Source organism: Eschrichtius robustus, chromosome 10 (genome assembly GCF_028021215.1).
Source record: "Eschrichtius robustus isolate mEscRob2 chromosome 10, mEscRob2.pri, whole genome shotgun sequence".
Taxonomy (NCBI): domain Eukaryota; kingdom Metazoa; phylum Chordata; class Mammalia; order Artiodactyla; family Eschrichtiidae; genus Eschrichtius; species Eschrichtius robustus.
The window spans coordinates 63,192,814-63,201,434 of record NC_090833.1 but is presented as its reverse complement, the minus strand read 5'-3'; the positions used below and the strand labels follow the sequence as shown (position 1 = coordinate 63,201,434).

Genomic DNA, 8,621 nt, shown 5'->3' with positions numbered 1-8,621 from the left:
GCTGCGGAGGTTTGGGGGACAGAAGTTGACTTAGTTTTTAAAAGCGAACAAGTGCATTGGATGGCCTGTGGACAGCATTCTGTATGGATGTGACAGCTGGGACTGCCGTGGCTACCTAGATGCCAGCCTAAATATGAAGCTGACACACGGAGATGGCTGGAGCTGAATCAGAGAGAAATAGGCTCAGAGCCCTAACTGAACTACGCCTGATCACTGGGTTTCCTCTGGACTTTTCTATTACATAAACCAGCATCCGTTTTATTTAAAAGCCAGTTTGTGTTGGGTTTTCTATCACAAATTCAGAGAGACAAGGAGAGAAAGCAATAAAGAGAAGAGGGAGGCAGGAAGAGCTAGGGGTGAGCAGAAGTCATGAGTCAGCAGAAGTCACGTACATAGCCTTGTAGACAGGGCTTACCACCTCCCAGGCACTGTACTATCACGGCGTGAAAGACAGAAAATGAGGCAGACAATATCTCTGCTCTTGTGGAACTTACATTCTAGCTGGGAATGGGAGACAGGAAGGGGGGCAGCAACCATTTTGGGTAGTGATAAACACTTTAAAGAAAATAATACAGGGTAATGTGGAATGGAAGAGGCTACTGCTTTTGTTGGAGCACCAGAGAAGCCTTCTCCACAGAGGTGACATTTGACCTGTGATCTGAACGAGGAGGAGATGCGAGCTGTCTGAAGCTCTGAAGAAAAATCTTTCCAGGTAAAGATATAGCAGCACATTCCTGGAAGACAAGAAACAGATGAAAGAGTAGAAACTCCCTAAGAACTTTAATGTGCATATAAATCACCTGGAGATCTGATTAAACTGAAGATTCAGATTCAGTATTCTGGGGTGATGACTGAGATTCTGCATTTCTAACAAGCTCCCAAGCAATGCACATGTTTCTGGTTTATGGACCATACTGGGAGTAACAAGGCCCTGCAGAATTGCTCCCCAAAGTATGGTCTATAGCCTGGTTCACAAAGACTTTTAAAGTTCCTTTTAATATCTTTATAGCAATTTAACATTGATACAACATCCGCGCATGTAATCACTTTTCTAGTAATCCATTTGAAGTGCATTGGTCACTGATAGATTGGAAATTTAAAACACAAAATTTGACCCTGCACAGATAGTTTGAAAAGCACTGCCCTAGAGCCTAGAGTGTTACAGCTGGAGGGAACTGAACTAACTACTAAAACTACAAAGAAGCAGGAAACAATGAAATGTACAGCATATGATAGAGAATAGAAATAAATGTCATGTGGAAAACATGGGGATTAATACAGTCAACATTACCATCACTGCCACTACCGCCATTTGTGCATAAACACAGATAGACAGACAGACACACACACACACACACACACACACACACACACACAGACACAAAACACGGCTTCCATACAGAACTCCTAGCAGCCAGGCGTCTATCATCTGTTTCTCAGATAAACACCCAGAAATGTCCTCTCTAAACGTTATCAATGTCTATGAGCCAAGATTTCCTTCTTCTGGAATTTAGGGTCTCCTAAGTGTTGTTCCCTCAGAAGTGAAGTGCACGGGTCAACAATGTTTCCAGTGTGTGCAGAGCATAGAACTGTTCATTGCCTCTTTATTAAATAGGTAGAACATTAAGGATCACCAGACTTTCAAGGAACCAATTTAAACAAATATTCTTAGAAGAAGATGGAAAGCAAGATTAATAGGGACAGGGCTACACTGAATCATAATTATGGTAAACTTAAAGAGACTCAATGAAAACCTACCTGGTCTCTAGAGCTACATCCTCTGAAACGAGCTTACATTTTCTCTGCGTGTCTGTGGTATAACCAGAAAGATGTCACTAACTGAGGTAATCTCATTGTGTTCCTAGAAAGTTAAAAGTACCTGTCTAAAACACTGTGAACGGCTTAATATGTATATTTCATCAGTTTGAATGCTTTTAGTTGTAAATAACAGAAGACGCAATTCACACTAGTTTAAGAACTAAAGGAGACTTATTGGCTCATATAAATGGAAGTACAAGAGAGGGTGTGGGCTTCAGGTAATGTGTGATCCAATGACCCAGTGGCAGTCTCGAAAACTCAATTTTTTTTCCTCTGTTCTTTTTGCCATCACAAAGGAGGGGTATTCCCTAAAAATTACTATGTGACTTGAACAAGTTCTTCTCATTATCATTATTGCTTATTTTTCTTGACTTTTGCTTGGGCAATGGACTTATACCCTCATAGTATGCATGATGCAGAAGAAATATTTTTCAGGAGAGAGATTCCAAAATGTTATTCTAGCTTGTATAAACTTGGAGATTATTTGGATGTGTTCCACCCAAAAAATAACTACGTCCTATTGCTTTCTCCTAAGATTTCCTCACTGCATCAGAATTCTGTGGGTACATAAGTAAATGAAGTCAAGGTCAGATGGTCATGACCTCCCAATGCCCTTTCTTTCTTCCTCAGAGAGATGAGACCCAGTCAGACACACTGTATGTTTCAGTGCCTCTATTCTATAAACAGTTTGTTATATGAAGAGAGACAGATTACTCTACATGTTTTCAAAAGAGATATAATTTTTACATTTTTCACATGCCTGGCATTCTCTCTCAGTCATTCCTTCCTCCTAATGGATTTCTTGTAGACACAAATATATTTATTATCTTAACATTCTTTTCTTTCTTCTTCATCTCTTTTCAATCTTGTCTGTTTTCAACGGAGAAAAAAGTTAAAGATTGTTTAAAATGGTCTATTTTTTTTCTAACATTGAAGAAACTGAAAAAAAAGTATCCAAACTCCTTTCTTTTATTTGAGAAACTAGAGGCCGATTGAAACCGTAAAGTCAGTCAGCCAACACTGATAGAATATAAAAACCTTTCTGCAAACTATAATAAATAAAAATGCATATTTGTTATACATTAGTTAACCCTTAGGCAGGAGGAGATGTAGACACATCAAGTAGTTGGCATTTAAATGAAGCATTATTAATAAGAGTCACAGCTGGTTAAAGTTCTGGAAATAATGCATTGTCCCACAGTTAGAATTCCTCCAAAGTCATTTAGTCCTGGGGAAAGAATCTGGTTCATACACAGTGCTGACCTGTGAGCCCTGTAGTGACACCTACCAAGTGACGGAGGGACTGGCCCACTGTTAGGAGAGCAGAGCAAAGACTGTGTTGCCTGGGAGGCAACTTTGTAACTTGATGGATCAAACTTGGAATTTCTAGGATCTGTCTTTAATAGCAGACATTAAAGGTTTTGAGTAGACAAGTGGGGTCTTTCAACCAGTATTAGAGTTTTATGTACTCAGTTGATATTTGTACTTGTTAAATTATAATAAAAAATAATTCTAGCCAATCCTGGAAGTCCTCAAAACTTTTCCCTTACAAAAATGGTCTGAACATGACTCAAATTTGAGAAAAACAAATTGCTGTGCAGAATGCCTCCCTGGGAATACAGCTGGGATGCAGACAACGTTCCTAATTCCTTCATCTTCAGATCCCAGAGCCTGTGCTCGGCAGGACATAGAAAGAATGATTAACCTGTACCCATGGAGTGAGTTTCAACCCACCCCATAGACAAGAGCAACTCTACTTTATCCTCTATATACTTGGGCTTTCTCTGTAAGATTTTATTTTAATTAAAAAACATTTTTTTAAACCAGTGCAATATACCACACTGCCTTGTCACTCTAGAAAGTCTCGGGTCCTCTGGGTGAGAGCAAGCAGAAGAGAATGGAGCAGTAATGATACAGGTTTACTTCAAAAGGAGGTGCTCCTGAGTGGAATCATCCCAGTTCTGGATAATTTTATGGAAGAAGTAACGGAGGCAAAATGCCTCTTTGACTTCTGATGTATTACCATTTAAGATGGGCATGTACAATTTGCTTTGCTAAATGAGACCAGAACAGTAGTATCTTTTTAACCAATCCTTTGTTTTAATCTCATTTATAGACTTGCAACAAACCAAGGTATTAAGTCCTTTAAGCTGGGCTCTTTTCCTTTGGTTCAATAGAATAAATGCCATTTTACCTTTCAACACCCTTAGAATTCTTTCAGTAGCTAGTTATGGAATCATTCTCCTATTCTTCTTCTACCAGCTAGCATTTCATGCACTTACTTCCTTTGCATCTGAGAATGACCAGATTTGGAAACGGACAAATGGAAGAGCTTTGCTATTCAAAGAGGAGGAATCCTCTGGAATTTCTAAGCAATAAGAGAATACTCTCCAAATGGGATGCCTGGAGATGACTCTATGGCAAGAACAAAAATGTTATATAGACACATCATTCATTCTTGCCTTCATGTATTCGTCCCATGTCACCTGAACACTGATTAGGTATGAAACATTTTGCTAGGCTCTGAGGATGATATGGTGAAGTGGGCCCTGCTCTTGAGTAGTTTATGGTCTAAGTGGGAAGAGAAACATTGCGCATATAACTAAATATATAAACTAAATGTATAATTTCAAAGTAGGACGAATACCGTGGAGCAAAAGCACAGATGAGAATGTATCTCAGTGGGTTTATCCTAATTTGTGGGAATCATGGAGTAATGTCCATGGCTGTGCCATTCACTGAAACACTGAACTGTGAAAGATGGCCAGGCCTGAGCAAATATCATGGTTCCATTCTGGGTAATCTAGGTTTGAGACAGGCATATGGGGAAGTCAAATAAACACTCAGATAGATGGAGAAGTCTGCATTGAAGATAACAGCTTAGGAATCCTTAACCAATAAATGATAAGCTAGAGGTGAGAATGAACTGACTTAGGGATAGAGTTGAAAAGAGGGCCTATCGCTGAGTCTTGAGGAATTCCATTTAAAGATTAGGGGGAGATTAGTTGGCAAAGAATATCAAAGAGTGGTCTGACGACAGAGGCAGAGCAACTTTGCAGCTAATAAAGGTGAAGGTTCTGGGTCCTTCTCTTGCTTGGGAGGAGCCCTAGCAACGGGTTTACATGGTCATATATTTTTGTAAAATTTCCACAAGAAAGATATCTTTGTTTTTCTTTTCTAAAAGCAGAGCCCCAAATTGTATGAGCTTCAGGTCTCACACTTCTGCCCCTAACTAAGAGGAAGGAGCAAAACCAAGAGAGAGTGATTGCCTGGAATTACAAGGGGAGGGGAACAGTTCAGGAAGAGAGAGTGGGACAGTTATGAACGCATCTGAAGAGACAGGAATATGAGGAGAGAAACACATCCACTGGATTTAGGTAGTGGGAGGTCACTGGTGTCCCTAGCAAGGGCCCGTTCTGTGCTATGAAGGGGCAGGAAGCCAGATGCAGTTGGTTGGTTTCAATTAACTTAACTAAGAAGGAGAGGGGAAAAGTGTGGTAGCTGGGGAGAGACAGGTTTGGGAAGTAGCTTATTTGTTTCCTCTCTCTCTCTCCCCCTTCCCTCCCCGCTTCCCTCCCTCCCTCCCCTTCTTCTCTCCTTCTATTTCTCTTTTCTCCTTTTTTCTCTCTTTTTCAGAATGGAGAGACCTGAGAGTGCTGATTGAAAGGTTATGCAACATAGAGATGTGTTGAAGAGACAATGGAAAAGATAAGGTAAATGAGTTTTCCCTTTATCCTATCTTAACTTTCATTTTCAAAAGACCCAGAGGAAATTAATATCCATAGACTATGAAGAAATCTACTCCATGTTTTTGTTTCCCCGTGGGAAAATCTACACCAATTCACATGTTTATAAAAGAGCAAGCGGCCTTGGGCTGAAGACACTCTCTTCAGCCCAGGGCACTGAGCTGACTTTATTCAACTCGTAGTCATTTACAGGCAAATGTTCTATTTTGCAGCTTTCTGAAAATATCCATTTAAAAACTTAAACCAGTTTCCCTCTGAAGTCTTGTATATTTTATAAACTGTGTTGCCCCTTAAATAGTTGGTGACTATTGTAGAAATACAAATCGGTTTTTTAAGACAAACCAAATTTACAAGTCTGCTAAAGAAAAACAGACCTTTAATTCAGGATATTAAAATAAATTCTTTAAATATTTTTAATTGGGCTTCTGAGTATCCTTTGATGTATACTTTAATATTAGACTTATGTATTGAAAAAGGGAGCAATTTTCCTCCCCAGAGAACATTCCTGGGACTCAGGGAATTGAGACTATCAGAAAGACAATCTTAAATGGCACAAAATAGAAATGAATATGTTTTTCCTGGCACCGTGTAATTCTGAACCCTTCCTCCACTTTTTGTTTGTTTGTTTTTTAGTTGGATCATCGGTCTAAGAATGGACATTGATGCGCTAAAAGTTACTTTTTAGAAAGTTAGATTAGCCCCGCCCCCAAGCATCCTCATTAAAGTGCTTCTCATCACTTTAATGAGCTACCAGAGAGCAATCCGCATTAAAAAAAAAAAAAAAAAAAAAGTCCTCAAAACTAGAAATAGAGGCTACCGGTTCCCGCAGGTTACCAGATTCAGCAAATAAAAATACAGGTTGCCCAGGTAAATCCGAATTTCAGATAAACAAAGAATTTTTTAGTGTATATCCTAAACATTGCATGGGACAGACTTGTCCAAATTAATGCTTCTTTTTTATTTTACGTTGACACTTAAGGGGGCTTTTCTCCAGCAACCGCGCGGAAGCCACTCTCCACATCCCACGCCGAGCGCCCGCGGAGCTAGTTTCAACCCCGGGGCCTGCCGGCTGGGCCGCGCCCCCTGATTGGCCGAGGCGCGCCAGCCGCCCCGCCGGCCGAAGGCGTCACGCAGCCCTGGCAGTCCGGGCCCCGCCGCCGCAGCCGCCTCCGCGGCAGCCCCGGTCGGCGCAAGTGCGGCGCGCGCAGGGGGAGGGGGCGCGGCGGAGCGCGAGGCTGGCGTCGGGCAGCCGGCGGCCGGGCAGGATTAAGTTTCTCGGTCGAGCGGGAGCGTCAGTGCGCGTTCCTGCCGAAGCTCCTCGCCGGGACGTTACTTCAGGACAGAAGAGAGCGAGCGTGGGCGAGGCGAGGCGAGGCTCCCAGTGTCCCCGGCGACCCCAGCTCCCCAGCCCTCCGTTCCTTTCGCGTTCCCGCCGTGGGCGGCCGTCGCGAGCAGGGTAAGCGGCGCCGGGGCCCGGGCCAGGAGGCCGGAGCGCGCCCCCGTGCCCTGCGCGCGCACCGGCCGGGAAGGTGCGCGGCCGCCCGGGGCTCGGCTCGCGGGGCGGGCGGGCAGCGGCGGACGGGGTGCGCTCGCCCCACCCCGCGCGGCCCGGCGCTACCGGGAAGCAGCTGCTCCTCTGGATGTTGAAAACGATGGGGTCTGGAAGTTTCCTTTGCGACTCGCCGGGTCCCCAAGCGGTCGTTCCGGTTCTTTCAGCCACTTCCCCCCTCCTTTTGCTCTTGTTGATTCTAAGAGGTTGAAAAGTTTCGTCTTTTTGTTCGCCAGGAGGGGCATAGTAAGGGTGCTGAGGAGGCGGACCCCGGGCCTGGCACGCGGGCCGGGCGCAGCGGGGCGCGGGCGCCTGTTGCTGTCTGCTGCGGTGGCCGCGCCCCGGGTCGGACGCCCACTCTATCGTTACGCGGGGGTGGGGAGACGCACCCCCAGACTGGCGTCTCTCGCCTCGGCTGCGGGACACCCAGAGCGCGCGGCTCACTGGTATCCGCCCCCACTTTTCACCCCTCTCCCTGGCGCCAGTGCCCTTTCGTCAGCTGTCCGCGTTGGTGGGAGTGTTTTGCTCCCGCCTCCCCCTTTATCCCCCCCAACCCCACGCCGATGGGGCGCCTTTGTCTGCAGTTTCGCAGCCCCGGGATGCCGGATGTTTGTAGGGAAGCGCTGTTCCGAAGTGTGTGTGTGTGTGTGTGTGTGTTTCAGCGGTGGTGACGGTGTAAATTCTTGCTGCGTTCTTTTGCAGAGGCACAAAGGCTGGGCTATTCTTTCCTGCCGATCGCGTGGAAATTCATGCTGGGACTGCGGAGAGGGGGAGGGGCCGGGAGAGGGCGGGAGGTGCCGCTGCTGCTCTGTGTCCGGGGGCGAGTAGGGGGCGGTGGGAAGTCTCCGTCCATCTCAGCGCCTGGGGCTGCCGAGGTTGCTCTGCTGGGGCGGAATCCGGGTTTGGACACTGCGGGCCTTGGGCGGAGTGGGTGCGGGTGGCGGCTAGTGTTTCAGAGGTGTCATCAGATAAGAGGACCTTGACTTCACCAGCCTAGAAGGAAGACTCTACAAGTTCTTCTGGTGTCGAGAGGGGAATAATCTGAAAAGTGGCCAGACTCTGTCGTCCAGCCTTGTTGGACAGCTGTGGCGTAAACATCCCGTTTGTGTTTCCGTAGGCATTCCTCATTTAGGTTGCCTTTCACAGAATAAGTAACACCTAATCTGAAACATTTATGAAGTGATGGAGTGGGTTTCAGGATTACGTGTTGCATTTGGGTATAGGGAACTACAATGAACTTTATGTAGGAGTCGCATCATGTAAATTTGTAAAATATATGCTTTAGCCCCGGTAGAATTTAGGTAAATGACTGCATTTAAAACCCAGCAAAACTTGAAGTTTCTTGGCTTGAATTCTAATGCAGTGCACCTGTGCCCTTTGCCTGAGGCAGGAGCTGAGAGGGTTTAGAGGGTGGTGGGAATAATCTTGTCTGGGATGCCCAGATTTCCTGCTTGCTTATGGACTAGTTTACAAATGGGCCAGGTTTATCTAGACTGGGCTCTATCCCC

At 45.1% G+C, this 8,621-nt stretch overlaps 1 protein-coding gene across 7 annotated transcripts in view; it reads left to right on the top strand.

The window, feature by feature from the left end:
* The first annotated feature begins 6,756 nt into the window (after positions 1 to 6,756).
* Positions 6,757 to 8,621, top strand: part of MPDZ (multiple PDZ domain crumbs cell polarity complex component) — a 172,666-nt gene continuing 170,801 nt past the window's right edge. For all 7 annotated transcript variants that reach the window (XM_068553691.1, XM_068553686.1, XM_068553692.1 and 4 more), the window contains exon 1: positions 6,757 to 7,020. The gene's annotated coding sequence lies outside the window, so the exon portion shown is untranslated. The remainder of the gene's footprint in view (positions 7,021 to 8,621) is intronic.